This window comes from Ceratotherium simum, chromosome X (genome assembly GCF_057802395.1).
Source record: "Ceratotherium simum simum isolate JZ-2026a chromosome X, ASM5780239v1, whole genome shotgun sequence".
NCBI lineage: Eukaryota > Metazoa > Chordata > Mammalia > Perissodactyla > Rhinocerotidae > Ceratotherium > Ceratotherium simum.
The window spans coordinates 27842870-27867232 of record NC_141940.1 but is presented as its reverse complement, the minus strand read 5'-3'; the positions used below and the strand labels follow the sequence as shown (position 1 = coordinate 27867232).

Genomic DNA, 24363 nt, shown 5'->3' with positions numbered 1-24363 from the left:
TTGCTGCATAATCTGTATTACATTATATAATTAATATATAGAATATATACTCTCTGTGTAATCTATATTACATTATATTATTTTATACCAAAATGTTATTTTTGTGTTTCATTCAGATTTTCTTGGTGTCCTCTGTAGCTGGATTGACCTGAAAGTAACTAGTCTGCCATTGTCAGAAACATAAGTCTGCCAAAGACTAATGAAGTAAAGCTGGATAGAGTTTGCAGAACTACAGGCAAACCTGAGCTTCAAGAAAATTTCAGGGTGAGTAAAAAAATAAATCTCACAAAGGCCTACTTCTATTACAGAGTTATTTAAAATTGTCAAATTGTTTATAAATAAGGTTCATTATATGAAGCTATTTCTATTTTGAAAATATTGGTTGATGAATGGTACATAATTTTTTAAATGTTCCCATTTGGCTCTTTTTATATAATTATACTTTTATTTCTTCAGTGCATGTGTGAGTGAGAAAATGTGTGTATCTATCTGTGAATTATGGAGCACCTCTTATGTTCAACATGTAATTCTAACTGTGCCTATAAATTGGCTATTCCTGTAGGACATTCTGGTGTTTAGGGCATAAACCCAAAGGCCAGGAGCCACTGCATACCTACTGGCCAACAATTAAAATATGTTGCTAAGTACCAAGGAAGAAATAAACAGATTTTCAAGTACTAATATTACAAAATACAATCATAAAAGTAATGGTAAGTGGCATAGCTGATCAAAGATTAGGATATTATTTTATCATCATGTAGTAGGTCAAAGCAAGCTGGTTCACCTGAGGATTTGACTAATTGCTGAAGCCTCATTAGATCAGTAATATACCAGCTAGACCTTTCAGATATGCTATTTATAACTCCATTATGAGAATTGGAAGGAGAAAATTTAACATACAGCAGCCAATCTACCTGTGATAGTTCCTTTACTCAACATATATGTATTCGGTACCCATTATAACCCAGGTTTTTATGTGCGGTGCTATGGCTACAAACATATGACTCTGTTTCCATGTTAAATATATTAAAAAAAAAATTGTAGGATGAGATTTTGATGGAGTCCAGATTGAGTAAAAAGGAAAATGAGGCCAGAAATAGTTTGATTATCTGGCAGAAAACATGGAAGTCAACAAACAGAAAGTAACTATGAATGAGACTGTAGGAAATTGGTTAGGCAGGAATGATTGCAAGAAAGCTGGAATAAAGGGAAGTTTTGGTATAGAAGTGGTATTGCAGTTTTAGTTTTTAAGAGGTAGAATAGTTCCTGGGCCGGCCCCGTGGCTTAGCGGTTAAGTGCGCATGCTCCACTACTGGCGGCCCGGGGTTCGGATCCCGGGTGCGCACCAATGCACCGCTCGTCCAGCCATGCTGAGGCAGCGTCCCACATGTGGCAACTAGAAGGAGGTGCAACTATGACATACACCTATCTACTGGGGCTTTGGGGAGAAAAAGGAGGAGGACTGGCAATAGATGTTAGCTCAGAGCTGGTCTTCCTCAGCAAAAAGAGGAGGATTGGCATGGATGTTAGCTCAGGGCTGAACTTCCTCGCAAAAAAAAAAAAAAAAGAGGTAGAATAGTTCCTGATAATCATTTGGTATCCAATAAATGGTCATGGGAATGGGTGTCCCATGTGGATTGATTATGATTTTAAGGAGTCAAGAGGCCAAGGTTTTGGATGCATGAACAATGCAAATATTGAGGTTCTACAGTCATAAGTTGAAATGTGTGGTAGTGGCTGTGATACAGGTAGGAAAGAACAGATGAAGATGACCAAGCAGGCAGCATAGGCCACAAAGGGACAAGAGTGCTTACGTGAAGATAAATGAGTAATTGTCTGGAAGTAGTAATGTTAGCAATGAACTTTCAGAAGATAACAATTGATTTCTGTCATATTCTCGCTATAAATAACCAGTTTAACACCATGTTCAAAAGAATACATGAAATCAGCAGACCATTATTTTAATTTTAGGTCTGCCATCTACTATTGTGATAATTGAGGTGACTATATAATTTATAATCAAAACTGGAGAACTTTGGAGAGTGAAAAAGGATGCTGTTAAAAATTAGACCAAGACAACAGAAGTAAACTGGGATTGGCCAGGGCAAAAAAGTACATATGGTTACCATATAGGCAATTCACATTTCTTCATCTGTAAGATGTGGACAATATCCACTTTAAAACAACTTTGTGGAAGTACCTAAGCCCTTAGTGAGTGCTCAGTTAATGTTTGTCAAATTGGAGTATTTTTGTCCTGTCTTGCTCCAGGAACTATAAGCTCATTGAAGTCAGGGGATGCACCTATTTTTTCTTTGTAGCCGCACAATAATTAGTACAGAACTGTGCATTCAGTGGGAATCCAGTAAGTGTAACTTTTGTTCTCTCTTTGTGACTTTATTTGGAGCAGACTGCAATTGACTCTCATGCCTCAATTATTCTAAAGACAAAACTCATCCTTAATATAGATAAGGAAATAGGAGTGGGAAAGTTATGCAAATTAGCAAACTAAAGTAGACTGTGTTATGAAAGCAAGATTTTGAAAATAAAATTCAAATTTGTATTAGTGCCTCAGGATCTGGAGTTCAGCCAATTCTTTTTCATTCAATCTTGTGAAGGGCTCTTCTGCCCTGTGGGCACAAAAACCGGTTGGTCGCAGACAGATGGGAGTACTTTGGGCATGACTCTGACTTGCATTTTGCCAGTTCCTGGTGCTACTTAACCTAAATGCAAGGAGTCAAGGACAGGCTTAGAATTTCTCTCTTGGATGATACAGAAATTTGGTGCAGGCAAACTTAGGGTTAATACTTGACACTGATCTTGTCTAGCTACTTGGCATTTCAGTCACCCTGGTGACTTAAATACTTTTTTTGAGACACAGAGGAGTAGGCATATTTTTCTTCATCCCTTTGGTAAACATGTAAGAATTAATTTAATGCTTGAATTACTTTACCATCCTCAGCGACTGTTTCTCATTCTCTTCTAAAATGGTCTTTCTTCATCCATGGCTGATCTCTTATCCCAGACTGCTCCAAGTGACTTGACAGCTTACATCAGTTGTTACACTAACCTCAGATTAATTTTGGTTTCTCTCCTCCTCTATGATTCTGCTTATTTTGCTATTTCAAATTCTCCTATTACTTTTTTGACGATGAATGTGAGATTTTCAAGCTTCTATTGGTTGTCTTACTTAAATCAAAATATCCTATGATCTTAATAGAATCATAGACATTATAAACAGAAACAGAAGGGACCCTAAAGGTCTTCTGGATCAAGCTTAGCCTTCTCTTTAATGACTTCTTTCAGAGCATTGTATGTATGCATATTTAGGGAAAATCCCAGATTTCCATGGAGACCAACATATATGGGAAATACTAGAAAGAGAAATCAGGTCTTATGCCAGATTCTCATTAAGCCTATGCCAGTTTGAATCAGGCTTTGTTTATTTGCCTGATCATCACGAAACCAAGAGAAATATCTAGATGCAAATGTAATATCATTGAAAGATGGAAAATCCTGGATTATGTGCTAATTTGCAACTCACTGCTAGATTAGAGTTATTTGTGATGTATCAAACTTGCAATTAAAAATCATCTATCATCCCATGTAAATCTGTACCCATGTTCATAGCAGCATTATTCACAAATAGCCAAGATATGGAAACAACCTGTGTCTGTTGACAGATGAATGGATAAAGAAAGTGTGAACCTGGAGAGCATTATGCTAAGTTAAATAAGCTAGACAAAGAAAGACACATACCACATGGTACCACTTATATGTGGAATCTCAAAAAAAGAAAAAAAGTCAAGCTTATAGAAACAGAGAGTAGAAAAGTGGTTGCCAGGGGCTACGGAGTTGGGAAAATAGGGACAGTTTGGTAAAGGGGTACAAATTTTCAGTTATAACATGAATAAGGTTTGAGAATCTAATGTGTAACATAGTGACTATAGTTGATAACACTGTATTATATATTGAAATTTGCTAAGAGAGTAGAACTCAAATGTTCTCACCAAAAGAAAAAAAAAAGGTAAATATGTGAGGTGATGGATGTGTTAACTACCTTGTTGGGCAGAACTCTTTCACAATGTACTCGTATATCAAATCGTCAAGTTGTACACTTTAAATATCTTACAATTTTATTTGTCAATTATACCTCAATAAAGCTGGAAAAAAGTTAAAAAACATCTATCTACAAAGGTCTAGAGCAAAGGTCACAAACTGGCAACCTATGGGTCAGATTCAGCTTGCAGTTGTGGACTTTTTGTGTGTGTGTGAATCCATAGAGTAATGGTGTTCTCAGAGTTTGTTTATTTTTCATTGGCTTAGTTGCCAATAATTAAAAAGCAGGAGATTTCACATAAAAAATCTAGATTTCCAGGTTCTTTTGAAAAATTGGGACATCTAGCAACACTGTCCATCTTTATGACAATGATCTGTTGGAACTGAAGAGTAGCTTCTTCTTTTAGATGGGGCTTTGTAGTCACCACTGTCTCTATCACAGCCCATTGTTTCCTGCCCCTACTGGCTTTATTAATTACACTACCTTCAACGCCTGTGGGCATTGGATATTGAAAATCCTTATATGAGTCCTCATCTCTTTGAACTATTACTCTGTTTTCCATATCTTCCATTTCAAAAAATACGTGTTTCCTTAGCCATTCTTAGTAAAAGCAAAAAAGGCATAGCAATTCCTTTTCCTGGGGATGTCTATCATCATATTGGGAAGAAAAAATATTAACACATTTGAGGCAATTATATAACAAGTGTTTTACACTGATTGAATTAATGGCTCCAATTTTTCATGTCTCCCCGTGTCAATATCATTTGGCAGTGCCTTCTCATATTGACTCTGAACTTGACCATGAAACTTGTTTTGGCCAATGAAACATTAGAAAATTTGATGCAATCAGTGGCTTGAAAAAGTACTGGTTGTTTCCACTTCTCTTTTTTCTCTTCCTTCACCATGATAAAATTCCCAGACTAGCCTGCTGGATGAGGTAAGACACATGGCCCAGTCATGGCTATCACCCTGGTTGATAGTCAGCCAACCGCCAAACATGTAAATGAGCTCAACTAAGACCAGAAGAATAGCCCAGATAAGTCCATTCTAAATCATTAACCCACAGACTTGTGAGCTAAATAAATTTTAGTGATTTAAATCCCTGATTGGAGTTATTTTGTTATGTAGCATTATTATAGCAGTAGATAATTACAGAAAGATTACAGTAGATTAATATATAAATTTGTTCTTATAAGCAAAGTGTTGTAATAAAATATGTGTCATTAGCTTTAGGAAAGGCACTGGGTAGAGACTGGAAAAACAGTGTCAAAAGAGTAAAGGCTCGAAAAATGGTGAGGAAACTGCTACAGCAGGCTGGATAAATGGCAAACCATGTTACCTACTGGTGAAACATGGTAGCTTAGAATATAGAAAATATACCAAATTAACGTTTATACTTAAGTAAAGATATTGACAGACAGAATGTTGAAAATGTCACCCGGCTCTTACTAGCTGTGTATGATAAGATACAAGAAAGAGGTAAGTTAAAGAAAGAACTGGCCAGTTTGTGAGTAAAATTTGAGAACACCAGAACTTACTGGATTGGAAAATATTTTTTTTTCTCATCTCTAGCCTCTCAGGCTAGTAAAAGATCAAATCCAGGGAGCTGCCAGAAACATATGGTCTTAGTACTAAAGATCGAAACAGTTTTGTAAGACTCTAAGATCTCTGAAGGAATTAAGGGGGTGCTAAGTAGACCCTCTCAACTAGACAAAAGTATTTCTAGAAATCTTAAGAGCATTGTCTTACAGCAGCCTGACATGCCCAAAAAAAACTGATAAAATCTAGAGAAAGAGAGGCTTATCTCAAAAAAATTATGGCTGTGGCTTTTTGCCAGTGGAGTGAACTTGAACTGTATTTACAGGAAGCCCAAAAAGTTTTAAGGGAGTTATATGGGCAAAAGTTCTAGCAGCCTGGATTAAATGAGAATGAGAATGTATAAAATTTAGAAAAACACTGGGACTTCAATATTCTATGAGCAGGAAACAGGCTAAAAAGTTGCTCAGAAATCATATTTTTAAATGTCCTCTTCAGAAGTGACCAAGCAGAATGGATAAACAATAATATTTCAGGGAATAAAGTTAAGGGCCTTGGAAAACAATGAACAAGTGAGCCTTTCTCAGGAAGCATAATGGGATATAGTTAGGAAACATTTCCCACCCCTACTTTGTAGACTCCTGGCCACATTTGTCCAATAGGAATTGCTATATATATATACCAGGGCTAGGTGCGTCCCATATTTTCCCTTTCTGAGAGAGTGTTTTTATAATTATCCAGTCCCTCTATTATTACAGAATGTTGGGTATGTGGGTGGCAAATAAATTGTCATTTTAGTTTATTGGTCTTTGGATCCTTATCTAAGGAGCCACTTCAGCACCTGATCATAGATCATGAGATACTGGATTCTGGGCCTGATGACATGACTGAATGAGACTTTTCAGATCCTGGGTTGGAGGGAAGCATATTTTGCATGTAGGAAGGATGTGAATAATTATGATAAGAGTGGAATATGATATATGTATTCTATTAATGGCCATCTGTACCAAGCCTAACTGTATGATATTTCTTTGTAGAGTCTGGGCTTGGCCTTGTGACTTGCTTTGGCTAATTAGAGAGTAGAAAACTTAATGCAAGCAAAGGCTTTAAAAAGTGCTTGCCTGTTTCTGCTTCTTTTCTTGCTACTCTCCCTTCAACATAAGAACATGCATAGTTTAGACTGCTACGTGATGAAAGACATGTGGCCCTGACACCCCAATCACCCAACTATCAACCACCAACCACCAGACATATAAGTAAGCCCATCTAAGACCAGAAGAACCATCCATCTGAGTATAACTTAAATTGCCAACCCACAGACTCCTGACTTAAATAAAGGCTTACAATTTTAAAGCCCCTGAGTTTTGGGGTGGTTTGTTACACAGCATTATTATGGCAATAAGTAACTGATAGAAACAAGTTAATGTATAAACAAGGGAGAGATGGAGGGAGAAATCTGTATCCTTTGACAACTGATGCCCATAGATAATGAAGAAGCCTCCCTTTTCTGAGCTACTATATCCTACATGGGTACATTTCAATAATCCACTATTGGCAAATAAAATGAACTATGGCTTGAATTTCATTAAAATATTTGATTGATTTGATTCATGCGGTAAAAACTAAATTTCGTACACCCAAAGCCTGACCAAAGGCAGGATTTCATAATTCTACCTCTCCTCTAATAATTCTGGAAAGGATTTTACAAAATTGTCTTTTTTCTATTTAATTTTAATTTAAAAATTGTTTATGACAAAAGCTGCTTCAGAAGAGGAGAGGATTGAGGAAGAGGGCATCAGTACCAAAATGCCTCCAATTGCTAAAACACAAAAGTAGGCATTAAGACTCTTTGGAATATAAGAACTCAGGTTCCAGCTGTATAACCATTTTTCTGAGCTTTAGTTTTCTCATAAATTAAATGGCAATGATACTATATAACTTGAAGGGCTGTCCTAAAAATAAGAAGTAATATATGTAAAGTACTTGACATATATTGTGTCCAAGTACTTGGACACAAATCAATTATTAATATCTTCTCAGAATTCTATAACTCTGCACCATTTTCTCTTGAAACCCCAAAAGCAAAAGATGTCTGTAGATAAAATATAGCGGATACAAAATGTCAGAAGAAACTGTTTTCCTCACCATATAAATGCAGAGCTCAGCTTACTTACTTCAAGGGTCCATCACATTTCTCCCTGTTTCAAGGGTTAGGCTCCATTCCTGGATGAGACTCAAATAGACTGGGGTGATAGGAAGAGCAGACACTTTGGCTTCACATCCCATCTTGGCCAACTTACTAGTAATTGAGTAACCGTAGGCAAATTGCTTAACCTCTCTGAGCCTCAATTTCTACATTTATACAGGCTGTTGTGAATATTAATTTAGATAATCAATGTAAAGCATTAGCAAAAAGTAGGAAACAATGCGTGGCCACTAATACTGATAATAATTTTTTTGTCATCTTGTAATATTATTACCGCAATATTATGGTTTGAGTGATATTATCAGCTTTGTTTTTGTTGTTGTATTAGCTATGACCCAGCCTGTGTTCTTTTATGGCTTTCTGAGAATTGGAGCTCCTACTGGGAAATAATTTTCAAGCTTCCAAAAATCTTTTCACCTTCTGAATGCTAGTTCCTGTGAGTGTTTCCAAAGGCAAAATGGAATTTCAGGAGCAATGATAAGTGTACTTCTAAAATAGAATACACACCAGGCAGTTTTCTAGGACAGAACAAACCCTGGTGAGAGCAGCTGGGCTGGTTAGGGGAGCAAATGGTCAAATGCAATTCCTGAGGATATTCTGTGGGGCTGAGGGCAATAGCAACCACACGAGCTTTGTTCCTTGATATTTTCTTAGTTTCCCCAAGTGCTTTAGTTTCCCAAAATTTCCCTTTCTTCTGAATGTGGAACCTTTATGCTTAAAAGTGAAGATAATTACCTGCCAAGATTATTAGCAATACTTTATGATTATTTAGCAATAGTGACTACTTCCGCTATTTTGGAAGGGTCTACAGAAATTTTGAAGAGGTCCCAGAGAGGAGAAATTCTCTCTCACAATTAATTCCTGTGTTTTTTTGTGAACTTACTGTGCTTTCTTTCCCTGTCCGCTTTATATCTCCATGTTGCTCAGCGAAAGGATATTCATTACAAACACAATTATCATCAATTATCAGCCTATATGAATTATTCAGGTAATCTGCCCAGAGCCTTTCTATTCCTTATTGGTTGGGGCAAGTAGCCAGAAATTGAGAAAAATATTTCACTTTCAATTGGCTCCACCCTGGAACTGGGTACACAGCAAAGTGCTGAGAATAGGAAATGCTGATTGGGGAACCTGGAACTGGTGCCTCATATGTGCAGTAGTGGCAAGAGAGCTTTGCTTCAGGTGTTTCTCTTCGCTCCCCAGTTATAACATAGTCTCTAAAAGATAGAGATCGTGCATGTGTTTTATTGTTTTGTAACCACCCCTCCCAGCCTAAAGCCAGACACATACCAGTACATATTCATTGATTGATAGCTTATAAAGATCCAAGAATATTTATTATTAAAAAATCATTTTATTCTTATATGAAAAATGAGTTATGTGTCTATCTTGCCCTCCAAATCCATAACCTCTCCAATTTGTCAACACTATTATTATATAATAGTCATAAGTACATGCACCTATTATGTTCTAGGCACTATACAAGATACTTTGTTATCTCATTTAATTCTCCAAACAGCTCACAAACTAATTATTATCTCCTCATTTTACTAATGTAGAAACTGAGACTCAAAGAAATCAAGTGATAGAAGAAAGGTTCTAACCTAGCTTTTTCTGACTCCAGGCCAATGCTTAGAGCCTGAAATGTCATCTTGCTCAGCTATATGCTAGTACGCCCATGAAACTAAGGAACCTGCATAAAGCTTCTTTCAAATCACTTGAAAAGCTTCAGTCAGTGGTGAATTTAATAAATCTTTTACTTATTACAAGCTTTCTTAGTATTGCTGCTATGAGTGAGAAGCAGTCTCAAGTGACTCCTCAGTGGTAATAGGATTTTCCAAGATATGAGGAGTTAGAGAATATGATGAGCTTCTACCACTTTAGTTCTACCCCAGGGCAACTGCAGTGTTGTTCCAAACTAATTGTTTGAGGGTAAACTCTAAAGTGTACAGTTATGACCGTGAGTATGCAGATATAGAGCATAGGACGTGTATAGTGAGTGGTGGGAGATGAGGCTGAACATGTAGGCAGGCAGCATGTCATGAAGGGCTTTCTTTCCCATGCTAAAGACTTTGAACATTATCCTGTAGATAATGGGAAGCCACTGAACTATTATAAGTAAAGGAGTAACTTGGTCAGATACATGTGCTAGAAAGTTTACTTTCTAGATTTAAAATGGAAGTTCCTATAGCCATATAACTGAGAGGAAGACTATTGTAATAGTGAAGGAGAGAAATAAATAGGGGGCTGTAGGGATGGAATGTATGTATGGGGCCAATAACTAAGGTTTTTATGATGTTGAACTGACTAGAATTAGTGATCAACTGGCTATAGGTAATAAAAGAAAGAGAAGAGTGTAGGATAGACATTAGATTCTTATGTGGATTCCTGAGTAGGTGGTGGTACGTTCATCATGATTGTAAATATATAGGGAGCAGATTTAGCCCGGCTGAGGATGGAGGAAATTATTATGAATTTAGTTTTAAACATGTTGAGCTTGAGTTATGTATGAGGCATACTGAAAATGTTGTTAAATAGTTGGCTGCAAAAATCTAGTTTTGTAAAGTGAGCTGGACTAGAGATGAAGCTCTCTGAGTCATCAGTATATAGGTGACAATAGAATTCTAGGGAATGAATGAGATGGCTGAGAGAGAAAGTGAGGAATGAGCAGGGAAAAAAGCCAAGGAGAGCACTCTGGGGGCAAGCAATGGTTAAAGCATGAATACTTTTAGTCAGTTAGTCAAACGCATTTCCATGAGCAAACAGTATGTTAACATAGTACTAGGCATAGTAAGACTGAAGGAGGAATAATAAAGTAATAAAAGATGTAGCTGTGATCATGAACCATCTTGGTATGTACTTTTATGTTAGATACTTTGTGTCCTACAAGAAAAGAAGTGTTATCACAGAAGCCAAGAGAGCAACAATATTAAGAAGTGGTACACACTGCAATGTCAAAGAGAGAGATGAGGATAGAAAAGCATCCATTGGAATGTTAAGTGTTTTTGGGGAAAAGTTCTAGTTACTTTAAGAAGGTGTGGGGAGTGTTCAGTAAGAGGTTAAAGCTGTACCAAGATTAGTTTATTGCTTAACTGTCATCCTGGAGATTACAGTGACAATAGCTGAGAGTCAAGTAGGCAGTGAGAAAATACATGAAGAAAAGTGTATGAGAGTAGAATGCTGGGTGAAATTCCACTTTACCTAATATGATTCTATTCTTATAGGTGTATAAATTCATGTCTGTGGTAAGATAAGGGCAGAGTGAAAATTAGGCATTGATGAGACAGCTGATCTAGCTTAGGGACATAGTATGAGGCAGAGGAATAGGTTTTCTCTGTGTGAAGTTGACTGACCCACACGAAGCTTGAATTTGTCATGTTTTTCATGCAGGGTTACCTAAATGTGATAACTAGCCAAAAGTATTTGTTATAAGACAGTCAACACCATTACTTGTGCACACATCTATGTTGAACTAAAAATTAGCTAGAGTAAAGGGATAAAGAGAACTAAAAAAAAAAATCATGGAAGCTTGTTGCTATATAATGGAATACTTTGGTGTGTACTTTTATGTTACATACCTCACGTCCAACAAGGGTATATGTATGTCCATATGTACAGACAGTATATGAGTATGAATTGAAGAACGTTTGAGACTGGAATGGAAAATTAGCATTAGATGATTCAAGGTGTTCTAGTTTAGAGTAAAAGGGGAAGCATCCAGGAAGAATAATTTAAAAGAAGCAGAATTTTAACATGGAAGAAACAGAAAGAGGCAAAAGAAATAAAAGTTATTGAGATAGGCCTAGGAAGAGTGAGAGAAAAGAATCAACTCAGTGAGTTTGATTGAATAAGAGAGTCATCTAGCCCTGTGTTTTGGAAATTTAGGCATAGTCAACAGTTAAAGGGCATTTACTACACACACAACTACCACTTTTAGGTAAGTATAAAAAGTATTTATAATTTTAAAATAACAAAAAATAATATAATATTTTAAGTTACTTTATTGTTCACAAACTTTCACAGATGCATCTATAGCCTGCTGAATTACAGCTTGACCAATAGATCAGATTTTATATTGAATTCTCTTTTCTTAGAATTTATTTCTATGAAGTTTGAAAATTTTAACTTTCTCACTGCCATTCCTTACGAAATATAATTAGGTATCATGACTCCATCAAATATTGGTAGATATTTGTATGAAACCCCCAAATTATCAAAAATATATTTCTCACTTAAGAATGCTTTCAGCACTTTGTCAGTAGCTAAGTTGATGAATATATCATATGCAAAAGTTGGATGTTTGGATGTTCACACTGCCTGATAGATATAAATGGATTGCTAATCTACTCTCTGGTTTCTTTCAATTCTGGGAAATTTGTCTTCATATTCTTTTGCAACGTCTATATATGGTTTTTAAATATGCCTAAAGAAATTCATTGATTTCTTTCTCTGATGAGTAAAGAATATTACCAAGTATTCCAAAAGAGGCAAACCCTTGGTAATCAAGTTGCTTGCATCACAGTTGAGTCTTCTTATGCAGTTCTGCTATTTTATTTTTAGCATAAAAATAAGCAAGATATTTTATCCCTAAAACAATAGGTTTATATATAAGAAATTCATAATGGGTCACTGCTGAGGTATGCCAATTGACCAAGTTATTTAAAATCATAGAAATTCATTTTTAACCCACCTCATTATTTTTGTCTGTTTCCTTAAAATCATCACACTTGCAAAGTCACGTGTACTATCACATACATAATCTCATTTTATATATTTATATGTGTATATCTATAAAATCATGATTTGTATTTATGGTTATGTTCTGAGCTGTGGTATTTATATCGCTATCTTTACTATTACTTTCATTTTTTGATGTACAGGTTTTGCACCATTGATCCACTTTTGTTATTTGGGGATTTAACAAAATAATAAGAATTCAAAAGAAAAATATAATAAAGGTAAATAGTAAGAAATTATTTGAATATATATTAGAGTATATTAACTGAACCATGTTAAATAAACGTTAGCCAAAAAATTAATTTATATATAATCCTAACACATGTCCAACCTTTAAGAATGCAAGAATTACTAAGACTGTAGTAGGATTTCTCTGAAAATCACACCTACCTACAAAATGATACATAGGATACTAATTAACTTACTAATTTATATAAATTTGCTGTACTCAAATATTTCATGCTATCATAGTAATAAAGGCAGCAAAGGCAAGAAAGCACAACAGTGACTGCCCTTAAGGAGCATGCAGTTCTCTGAGATATATACTTCCATAGGAAATGAATCACATTGAGCAATTGCTGTGAACTCCCTTTACTGTCTTTGCAACGTGGTGAACTTCAATTGGATCACATGTTCTAAGAGGAATAAAACCAGACATATGAGCATCAGCAAGGGAAAACATAATTCCCCCTTCCCCTTTCTATACCTTTCAGTAGAGAAAACAAAGCATTGTGGTATAGAACACTAAACTAGAAATCATTCTCTGGATTTTGGCCTGACTTTACCACTTAGCAGCTGTGCAATTCAGGACAATTTCCTTCACCCTTTTGGGGATAATTGTCCTTATGTGTGAAGTGCAGTAGGTGAATTTGACCAGATACACTATCTATAGCTTAAGCTGTCTGTAATTCTGTGATCCATGAATCCCTTGTCTAGTCCCTATGGAAGTTCTTTGTGAAAAGCTCCACCTATAGTAACTTTTTTTGCAATGAGAATTGCTCTTGGAAAAAATAGATTCTTCTGTTTCTCTTGGTGTATAAACAGAAATTGATCTGTATCCTTTGAACCAGGGGATGTAAAATTTTAACCTCGCCCTCCATTTGTTTCAGGAGGTAGTTTTTCCTTTCCTTTAGGAAGCAACCTCATTACTTCATTGCCAGCTGTGGAGGCCTTTTTGCTCCCCAGCCTTTCATTTTGTTTGACATATGTCAGCTTGTTTTTCTTTTATAAGACACATGACAGATAATGAGAATTGTTTATTATTTCTGAAACTTGTGATCTAAATGCTTTCCCATTCATTTCATCAGAGAATTTACCTAGTTTGTAATGGGTTCCTATGTTGAGGCTAGCAACAATGTCAATGAATTAAAATGAAACAATCAGGAAATGACAGCTGAACAGATGTTAGCTAATAAACGTGCATAATGGGCCAGACTCCAAATCCCCACCTTTCTCTGGGGAATCACCAAGTGCCATTGACTCAATATTTGGCCATGCCTTGAGATTCACCAAATCTCCATTTCCAGAAGTGTAACTCGAGAAGGATTTCCCTGGGGTGAAATTTGAAGGAAGAAATGCCCAGCTGTATTCCATCTGTCAGCTCATTAACATGCAGAAATGGTTGAATTTTGCCTCACCTTACTGCCACATCATCCCCTGACACACCCAGAAACAGCTGAAAGGAAAATGTAGGGAAAGAACATGCTGTTTCTTAAAAGGAAAATATAACAGGGGCAGGAGGCAAAGGCATAGTCTAACTTCTCTTATGTGATTGACAAATAGAAAATTATAAGGGAAAAAAGCTGTCTAGTCTATTCTTTGTGTTTTTCAGAGTAATAACTCTTTAGAGACATGGAGCATGTGTAGAAACTGAATCTCAAGCAAGATGAAGTTGACTTGATCAATGTCCATAGTCCACTTATATACATAAGTGACAAAGTTAGGTTCATAACTCAAGCCTCTTGAATTCCAGTCCAGAGATTTTCATTAGTCCTCACTCATGTATTGATATTTTCTTTTTGATAAAGCCCAGGAAGCCTTACTTTGAGTGCAACACACAACTACTACCATTTGCCCTTGTAAAATTGTGTTAGCATTGACCTACAAGCCACCAAAACTTTCCTAGAGCCCAGATAGACAGAGCTGCTAAACAGTATATTTTAAGCATATAGAAGAACCTGTTACCCAAAGACATAGTTTGCCTATGAAGGGAAAACTTTATTTGGCCCCCATACTCGGTGAGGATTGTTGCAAAGATCAAGATTAGAATCCTAACTCTGCTACATGCTGCGAACCTTTGGGCAGAATACTTTGCCTCTCTGAACATTAATTTCTTCATCTGTAAAATAGGGATGAATAACATGCCCTTCAGAGAATTATTTATGAGGACTGAATAAATGAGATAATGGGTGTTAAGCATTAGCAAGTGTCTGGCATACAGTGTTCAAGACATGCTAGTCACTATTATTATCAGCACCCTTCATTCAAGTCTCTGCTAAAATGTGTGTGTGTGTGTGTGTGTGTGTATAAAACTTTTTTTGTCTCCCTTGTTAGAAGGTAGAATTTATAAGAGCAGGAATTGTGTCTGTATTGTTCATTGTTGTATGTCTAGCAACTAGATCAATGCTTTCTCATAGAGTAGACAGTCAGCACACATTTGTTTAACAGATGAGTGAGACAGAGGGCCCCCATATATAGAGATCCATTGTGCTATAATATGAGTTAATATAAAATGAAATATTTTTTTCAAACTCATTTTTGGACTGTGGTTATATCATAATATCATAATATTTCTACTCCTCTCTAATATTTGACATCCACTATTCTATAGGAACCATCTTTTTAGTGCTAGAAGGCAATTTATCCTGCCCTGCCATATTTTCAAAGATTTAATCTTTTCTTGTTTAATACATTCTTCTCATGAAATTCTCCTTTGCTGTAGGTTGAAATAATTTATAAATTAAATTGAACAAGACCATCCAGCTTGGTTGTGATGGGTAATGGCTGTTCACCTTTTTATTCAATCATACTATTATTGATGATGATGGTGATAATGATGATGATGGATAATGGCCCATCTGTGTTTAAAGGATTGTAACCAAAGGATTAATGAGAGCAATAGAAGATATTCTTATAAAATATCTGTATTTTTGCTGTCAATCTAGATAAAGAAAATATGCCTGATGCCTAGCCACTTTCTTCCATCACCATCCTTGCTCCCACCGCATACAAATACACACATAGGTTCCCATGCCGCTGGAATGAGAATGACCAAGGAACATAGGAAGTGCATGAATCCTAAGAAGGGTTTGTGATAGATAATGGAGTTTAGACAAAGACCAATAGACTATACAAGGGAAGCTTATTATCCAGATCTCATTTCTACATTTATGCACATTGGAGTTGTTTCCTTGCTGGTCTGTTTTCTTCAAGGCTATCCACATTCTATTTGAATAGCTCTCATTTCACAGTAGCCCCATATAGGCCACTTTTTGAAAAATCCTATTTAATACTAGCTTTTTTTTTTTTTTTAAAGCCAAGTTTTAAGAGTCAGAAAGCCAGAGGTCTCCACTCCATTGAAGGAAATGGGCATAAGCTAAAAATATTAAAAAGTTAACTCTACTACCTACCCACAAAATCAAATAATGCATCCCCAAAATGATGTACTAGTGTGAGGATTAGCTCTTATTTTGGATTACTTATGACCCTAATCAAAGTTTTTGAATATGCATGCACTGTTAAATAACATCCATTTCCTCTGTCTATATTAATATACCATACTAAAATCAATGTTCACCTCCCCCACCCCACCACTTTAAAATAGCCATCCTATAGTGGTGAGAAGTTGTATGATAGACCAAAGTGAGCTAGATATCAAGCAGCTTGGGTTCTAGCCCTATTTCCACTACTATCTTCTGTCACCTTAGACCAGTTATTTCCTCTCTAGATCTAAGTTGCATAATTTGCAAATGGGGATAATAGATTTTAACATCCAGTTTATTTTTAATAGTCTATGATTCTCTGAGATTCTTTGGTAACTTAGAATGGAGTGCAAGTTAGTTTTCCTTTGCCTAATTCTAATTCTACAGCAAATCTATTACAAAGCTCATGGGATAGTTTAATTTGAATCCTTGCAATACAATGTCTAGCAAGGATTTAGTTGTGCCCCGGTTTAAAACATCTCAAGGCTTTAAGCAATGCTTTACTAATTTGATAATTACTTTAATATCTTCAATATTTTTTAGTAAATGTGTGCAAAATTATTAATGGAGTTCATCTTATTGGTTAAACTAAATGGGGCACATATGCACATTAAGGCCTCCAAATACTTTTATCTCGTTGATGATTTTAAAAGATAATAGACGAATTAGCATGATATTTGCAATTCATCTCAAATAACATTTTTTTATGCACCAAGTGACATTAATACAGTTAAGAAAAACAAAGAGAAGTCTTAAAATGTTTTCTTTGATCTAGGAGGAAATAGTGTCAGGTGATTGGTATTGAAGACATGCATGTGCTTAGTGCAATTTTCTTCTTAAAAGCAGAACATGGAAGAGAGCTATTTCCTTTACATACATCCATCTGAATCTGACAAGTAAGCAAGAAACTGCTAAAAAGAACTTTGAGTACCCAGGACATGGGTACAGAAATTCACATGCCTTTCTTTCTATATGTCTATTATTCAAGACTGCTCTATAAGCTATTAAGATGTTTCCTCAAAACTTGCAAGTAGGATCTGGATATAGTCCTCAGATGCCTAATACCCATTGGACAAGGGCATAGAGGTGAACAGAACCCTGGGAGCCACATGTCATTTATTCAACCTATTACATTGATGAAGATAGCCATTGCCAGTTTGCTTACTTCACTTTTGCTTTTGGGTGTTGACACCTGGTTTTACTTTTTTCTCAAGTGGTCAGGCATGAGTTGTTGCCAAGTAGATCTCTAATTCTCTAGACTTCTCCTGGAGATTGCTGAAACTTTTTCTCAGTCATCAATTCTTTTAATCAAATGCCCTTGTATAGCAACCTATTTTCCACAGATGCTATGGTGTGTCAGTGCCAGAAATCTTAATGTTGCATCTAGCCTACATCTCCTTCAAGACTTTACTAAAATGCCATTTTCTCTGTGATGACTTCTTGTTTATTTTTCTCTATAGCTATTATCACCTTCTAACATATACTATAGTGTGCTTATTATGTTTATTGTCTCTCTCCCCACACTAGAATATGAGCTTTAAGAGGGCAGAGATTTTTGTCTGCATGCTTCACTGACATATTCCCAGAATTTAGAAGGCTACAAAGTATATAGTAAGTGCTCAATAAACGTTTGTTGAATTAATGAATCAAGCCCAATCTCTTTCATATCAGATCTTTCAGATATTGACAGCTACCTGAATTAAATAAAGTTCGATCCATACCTTCTTGGATTTGTCATATCATGTTTTAATGATTGATCCTGCCTCCTACAAGTGAACCCATCTTCATTCCTGTTCATTTTCTTAATGCTCTGCTGGCAGAGATCTAGCTTGGTTCTCTTATTCTTTCCTCAGAAGTATTCCAAATATTTTATGTATCACTCTAGAGGAGAGGAATCCAGGAGGAACCAACTTAGCAATTCACATATTTTATATCTCGCAAAACCTGGCAATAAACTCATCCCTTCCATGAAGTCTTTTACAATTTGCCCCACTATACTGCTTTGACTTCTCTCTATACTACATTTTATGTCTCTATCTTTGTGTGTATTTGCACACACATGCTGGTACCCATGGGTGCATGTGGCCCTTCTTTCAGTCCATGAATATATTGTCAGTTCTTGAGTACAGATAGCAGGGTTACTTGAGAGGATTGCCCAGTTCCTACTGGGACTAACCCACTCCTGCCTTATATTCCCAAATGAGTTTACTTCTCTTTAGACTACACAAAGTCATTTTAATAAATCAAGGTCATTTTCCTTGATAAAGGTGAAAATACAATTTTGTTTCTAAGAAACAATATTTAGCACATAGAAGAAATAAGAGCTGGAAAGCTGGACAATTTTGTATTCAAATATCAGAATCAGAAGAGAGATTCTTCAGGATGTTGGAATAATGTGAACAACAGTGTCATTTATCCTTATGTTGTTTATTTGAAGCTTGGTGGGAATTTTTGGCTGCATCTGTGCTAACTGTATTAGCACATGCAGGAACAATGTGTGCTTTCTCAGATGAGTGGCTTTTTTGGTGCTAAGTTTGCTGTAATGATTCTGCTTAAGTAGGACCTTGGGAAAGACAAGAAGCAGCTAAAGAACAAAATACGTGGCATGTTACTCTGTGGCCTCACCAAAGGTACCCGGATTCAGAAGGGAAATTACAAGTTAAAAATCAATTATTTGTAATCTTTCAAAGGAAGTAGCAGAAAGCCCAAGCCAACACCTTGCTATCCAGTGATACCCTACATACATAAAATTCTTATTGTTGCTGTTTTTTCCCTTTGCCAAAACACCCTAATGATGCCAAAACCCAAGAAGTATGGGTAGTTCTTTAAAAGAACCCATTTACAATTTCTAGCCTTCCTCCCTTCAGTGGTTTGTCAAGGAATGAAAGGGCATGTGCCTTCCCCCCTGGTGTTATGTTTAGCCTGAGTAAACAAAAGTAAAATTGTCCCAGCCCCCAGGTGTTACAGTTTTATAAATATCACCTTCAATTTTTATATATGAAGCTCTATTTTCTCCAAAACGTTCCTAGAGTTTCAAAATTCCTGATATCAGATAAATTTTGGCATCAATTACATACTGTGCACAGAGCAAGTATATTATGCAGCCCTCTGGTGATGCAGCCCTGCTGTTGAATATCGGGAATTTGACTATATTACATTTTCCCTCACCATTCCAACTACTTTACATCTTGCCTACTTCAAAGGTCAAGGTATTGGTAACTTTGGATCTCTAGGAAGAGTGGCTAAACCTCTATCTCTTTTCTTTCAGGGACTCCAGGCTCCTATGCAAATTGTGCTTACAGTTTCCCTGAAACTTCCAAGGTCTGGCAATGCATTCAAAATATTTGATAGCATGGTTTTCTGGAAATTGTGTTTGCTGAGGTGTTAGTATACGGATACCATACAGAATGGATAGATGATAGATAGGTAGGTAGGTAGATACATAGATATAATTTTAAAATGTCCCTCCCCCTATTCTCTCACCTTTCTCTCTCTCGCTCTCTCATGTATTTGACAGTGGACTCATATCCTGATTATATAAAGAACTTCTACAAATAAACAATAAAAACAAACCCAATTAAAAAATAGACAAAACACTTGGACAGACACTTCACAAAAGTGGAAATAGTAATGGCCAATAAAAGCATGAAAGATGCACAAATATAATTAATCATTAGGAAAATTCAAGTTACATCCACAATGAGATATCACTACATAGACTAGAACGGCTAAAATTAAAAGGACTAAAACACTCAATGTTGGAGATGATGTGGAGCTACTGGATTTCTCATACATTCCTGGTGGGATGTAAAATGGTGCAGCTGCTGTGACTAAACATATAAGTACCTTATGATATAGCAATTCCCCTTCTAGATGTTTCTCTAAGAAACATGGGAACATATGTCCACACAAAGATTTGTACAAAAATGTTCATAGCAGCTTTAGTCATAATAGAAATATGTTGAAAATGATCCACTGATCCATCAGCAAGAGAATGAATAAAAAATTGTGGCACATCTATACATGGACTACTACTCAACAACCAAAAGGAAGGGACTATTGATACCCACAACAATGTGGATGAATCTGATAAACATACTCAGTTAAAGAAGCCAGACCCAAAATAGTAATCACTGTACGATTCAATTTTTTGAAGTTCTACCATAGGAAAAACAAATCTATGGAGACAGAAATCAGAAAAATGGTTGCCTCTGGGAGGTGCAGGGGATAAACCAGAAAAGGACAGAAGGGAACTTTCTACGGTAATGGCAATGCTCTGCATCTTGATTGAGGTATTGGATTTAGTGTAGACTTTTGTCAAAACTAATCAAAGTGCACACTTAAGATTTGTGCATTTACTGAAAGTAATCATAACCCAATAAAAAATAAAAAAGAATGTCATAGCCAAAGTTGAATAGATATTAGCCTGAACTAAATTTAGGTGCTGATTTCCATTTCCAAAACTATACACAGCGGCCTTGCTAATTTCTGTCTTCGATTAACTCCAAAATATGAGTCATGCAGAAGAGTGAACAGCCAATTGTAACATGAAAATGTGAAGAAACTTCTTTTCATATACGCTTGTAAAAATTGTATTTCTTTAAAGTAAAACTGGAAGATAGATCCTTACGATATTTTTTGATATGATAAGTACTGAAAATAAAATGTTAACATACCCGTTCAATAGGAAAATATTTTATTCAGAAGTATAGTTAAAACCAAGGGAAGTTTTTTTTTTTTTTTTTAAATGGCTTTCTCCAAAGAGAGCCTGCACTAGAGGTGGATTGACATTCTCCCTTCTGAAGACAGAATACTGCTGCCACATTTGCAATGATGTTTTTCCAGTTAACTAAAATATCTAAAGTCCCACTGAACACCCCATGTCACAAGGGAGCATAATATATAAAACCAAAGTTATTTGGTTGAAGAGTATGTAAGAAGCCTGAGGTTCAGCCCCAAATGTTTCTCCCATTCCTTTCTTCCCCTTGCCACAATCATCCCTGAAGCCAGTCCTTTGTTCAATTCTGAGGAGCAACTTAACCACTGACCAATTCAAGAATACTTATAAAACGAGTATTTCTTTGGGAGTAAAATGTATAATCTTGAGTTCTGCAAGCTATTCAGCCATGAGAACCATTAGTAGGTTTAAGAAATATGTATGTGAAGTTGTGAGTCGTGTAATAGTACATTAAAGAAGAGGAGCAAGGACAGAGACTTGAGGTAGAAATAACAAGGGAAGAGAAGCCAAAATAATGGGAAGCTTCTGGTGGTAAACAGTAGATTGTCACTAGCAGTAACTGCCATGGAAGTACTAATGTCTTAAATTTTTGACTTATATAAAGAGAATTTTTCTTTTAGTTTCTTCCGAGATTCAGCCTGGAACATTTTATTCCCCAGGAGACTTTGGTGGTATGGCTATGTGGAAAACATCTGATTTGGATCAAGAGATAAGCCTATGTACTAGCTTTCAAATCCATGGAAAAAATCAGTCAGTCAAAGAACCAAATCAACTAGCAGTATGGCTTCCAGAATTTTTAATTCTCCCAGGGGCTGTGTAGGTCTGAGATAGATGAATAAGGTGTACCACGAGTTGAAAGTAGACAGGAGAATTCTGAAAGATGAAAGTGACAATAGGTATATCAGTAAAGAGTAAATTGTCCTGTTTTTAAGATGGTCCTGGCAGCTCCAGGAGTTAACATGTCTCTCTCAGCTGACTCCCTTTGGGTTTTTGAAAGAAAGCCTTATACAGGGTCAAATGAAAGCCAGAATTTACTCTGTTAACTGATTCCTCTTTACCATCCCACCCATGGCCTCTTGATGCTGGTACTCCGGCACCTGAGTCAGCTGTAGTCTGAACTAAGAAGTTTTCAAAGTTTATTTACCAGACCCCTCCCTGCGGACCTCTTTGAGGGCTCTTCATCTCCTTTCTTGGCCATTTTATTTTATATGTTCACACTATTAATATGCATAACACATTTCCACCAGTAGCATCTTTTATTACAACAACATCTATTATTACTTTCAGTAATTCTTAAATAGTAAGACTTGGTTGCTTGTGTACGGTTTTAAAATTCTACCCATGGTAAGAACTTGACCTCATAGGTTATAATCAATGCCCTACTCTATAAGGCCTTACCCTGCAGCAACTCACACTCTTAATCTTTCTTTGCTCCTCTTCCTCATCAGAAATAGCTGAATCTTCTCTATACAAAGCCAAACTCTCTGAGGGTGAGTGTTGATGTTGATTTGGTAATGAGATGAACTAACATGTTTCCTTTGGTACACATTAACAAATTAAAATGTTACTTAGCATGTTAGCTGTGCACCTAGACAAGCAGATGACAATTCAAGTCCCACTACTATTCATTTACTGACTATGTGACCTTGGGCAATATGTTAATCCTCTCTGAGCCTCAGTTTCCTTATTTATGAAATGGAAATCATGAAGAAAAATCTCCAGATCAACTCAACTTTGTAAAATGAACACTAAAAGGATTAAATGGGATAATGGATGTAAAGCACTTAACTAATGCATAGCACAGAATAGTAGCCATCATTTAATAAAAGCTTACCACTAATATTAGTTAAATGCTCATTTCTAAAGGTCTCTGCATTAGGCCCTGGGGCAAGAAGAGTCGAGTTCCTTAGAGATCTCATATAATACTATGTAGACAGCTGTATCATTTTCCCAGGTGGAAGGTTGGTCTTCATGAAAACTGAAAGAGCAGAAAAACTATTTGGAAAATGCTTGAGTTCCTCAGGGTGTATTTTTCTAAAGCATGACTATCTCTTTGACTAAGATCATAGTCATGCACTGAACAAACACTACCTAAGCATGTGCTAACCTAATGGATATTATTCCAGGAAATACGTATACAGTGGAATGTGTGGAGCCAACGAGGAGCTCATGTTTCTGTAGAGGAGACAGTGATATGTGGAAGTACTGAGTAAAGAACAAGTTGAAACCAACATGGAGAACAGGTAAAGGCTTCTTGGAGAAGCTGACAGTTGAACTGGTCCTTAAAGAATGAGTAAGAAAGAGTTCAAATAACAACAAGCAAATAGAGAGAGAGAGAGGAAGAGGAGGAGGAAAGAAGAGAGAGAGAGATGGATTGGGGAGCTGTTTCTTTTGGGTGTGCACATAAATCTGACTGAGGGTGGGTCTCTTCCGTCAAACTTAAGATAATTTTCCAGGGAACTGCTAGGTACTGTATATTGTCCTGCTTTTCTAGGAAAAGATTTTACCTCCTCTCTAAATTCCCCTCTGGAAATAGTCACAGTTGGACTGTGAGGATGTGTTGACCCAAATGGAGGGCTCCAGTGGGAATATGATATTAAATTTCTGGTGAAACTTCAAACCAAGGAAGTTGCAGACTATTATTTCCTAAGAAGATAGTCAATCCTCATGGTGAATTTTACCAATCTAAAAATTAAATTAGAGAGGAACACTTGGCTATATCATCCAACTTCTAAATGGATTGTAAAAATACAGAGGATGCATCATTTATCACAGATTATCAGAGATCTTGAATTTCATGTAGTTGACATGAAGTAGAATAATTAGGCCCTCCTACAGGTTTTTCCTTGGAACTCATAAATGAAATATAATAGGAAAATGACTTGGGTGAGATACTAGCTTCAGAGCACCACAATATTGTTATATAAGGAAGTACATCTCTTTGGTGGTGTCTAAGGCTTTAAAAAGTTCCTGATGCAACAAGATGCTACCAATTAAAATTTACCTAAACCCATTTTGTACCTGCTCTAGTTCCTCTACCTCATCTTACTTTGATTGTTGATCTCAAACATAATTATGAGTTCTGATTGTCATGCTCATCTCTGCTCAAATTTGATGTCTCCTTGAAGTTTTTAAAAACAGTTTTATTCAGGAAATTCATATACCATAAAATTCACTTTTTGAAGTACAAAATTCTGTAATTTTTAGTGTATTCACAGAGTTGTATAACCATCCACACTATATAGTTTTAGATATTTTTATCACTCCCAAAAGAAATCCTATACACATTAGTGATCAATCCCCATCACACTACCCCACACCCCAGCCGTAAGCAGCAACCACTAATCTATATTCTATGTTTTGTCAGAGACTATGACTATAACTATAG

General features: G+C 36.2%; 1 long non-coding RNA gene across 1 annotated transcript in view; it reads left to right on the top strand.

The window, feature by feature from the left end:
* Window positions 1-24008, top strand: part of LOC147911784 (uncharacterized) — a 41784-nt gene extending 17776 nt beyond the window's left edge. The window contains exons 2-3 of the long non-coding RNA XR_015550453.1: window positions 117-264; window positions 23102-24008. This is a non-coding gene — a long non-coding RNA (uncharacterized LOC147911784). The remainder of the gene's footprint in view (window positions 1-116; window positions 265-23101) is intronic.
* The last annotated feature ends 355 nt before the right edge of the window (window positions 24009-24363 follow it).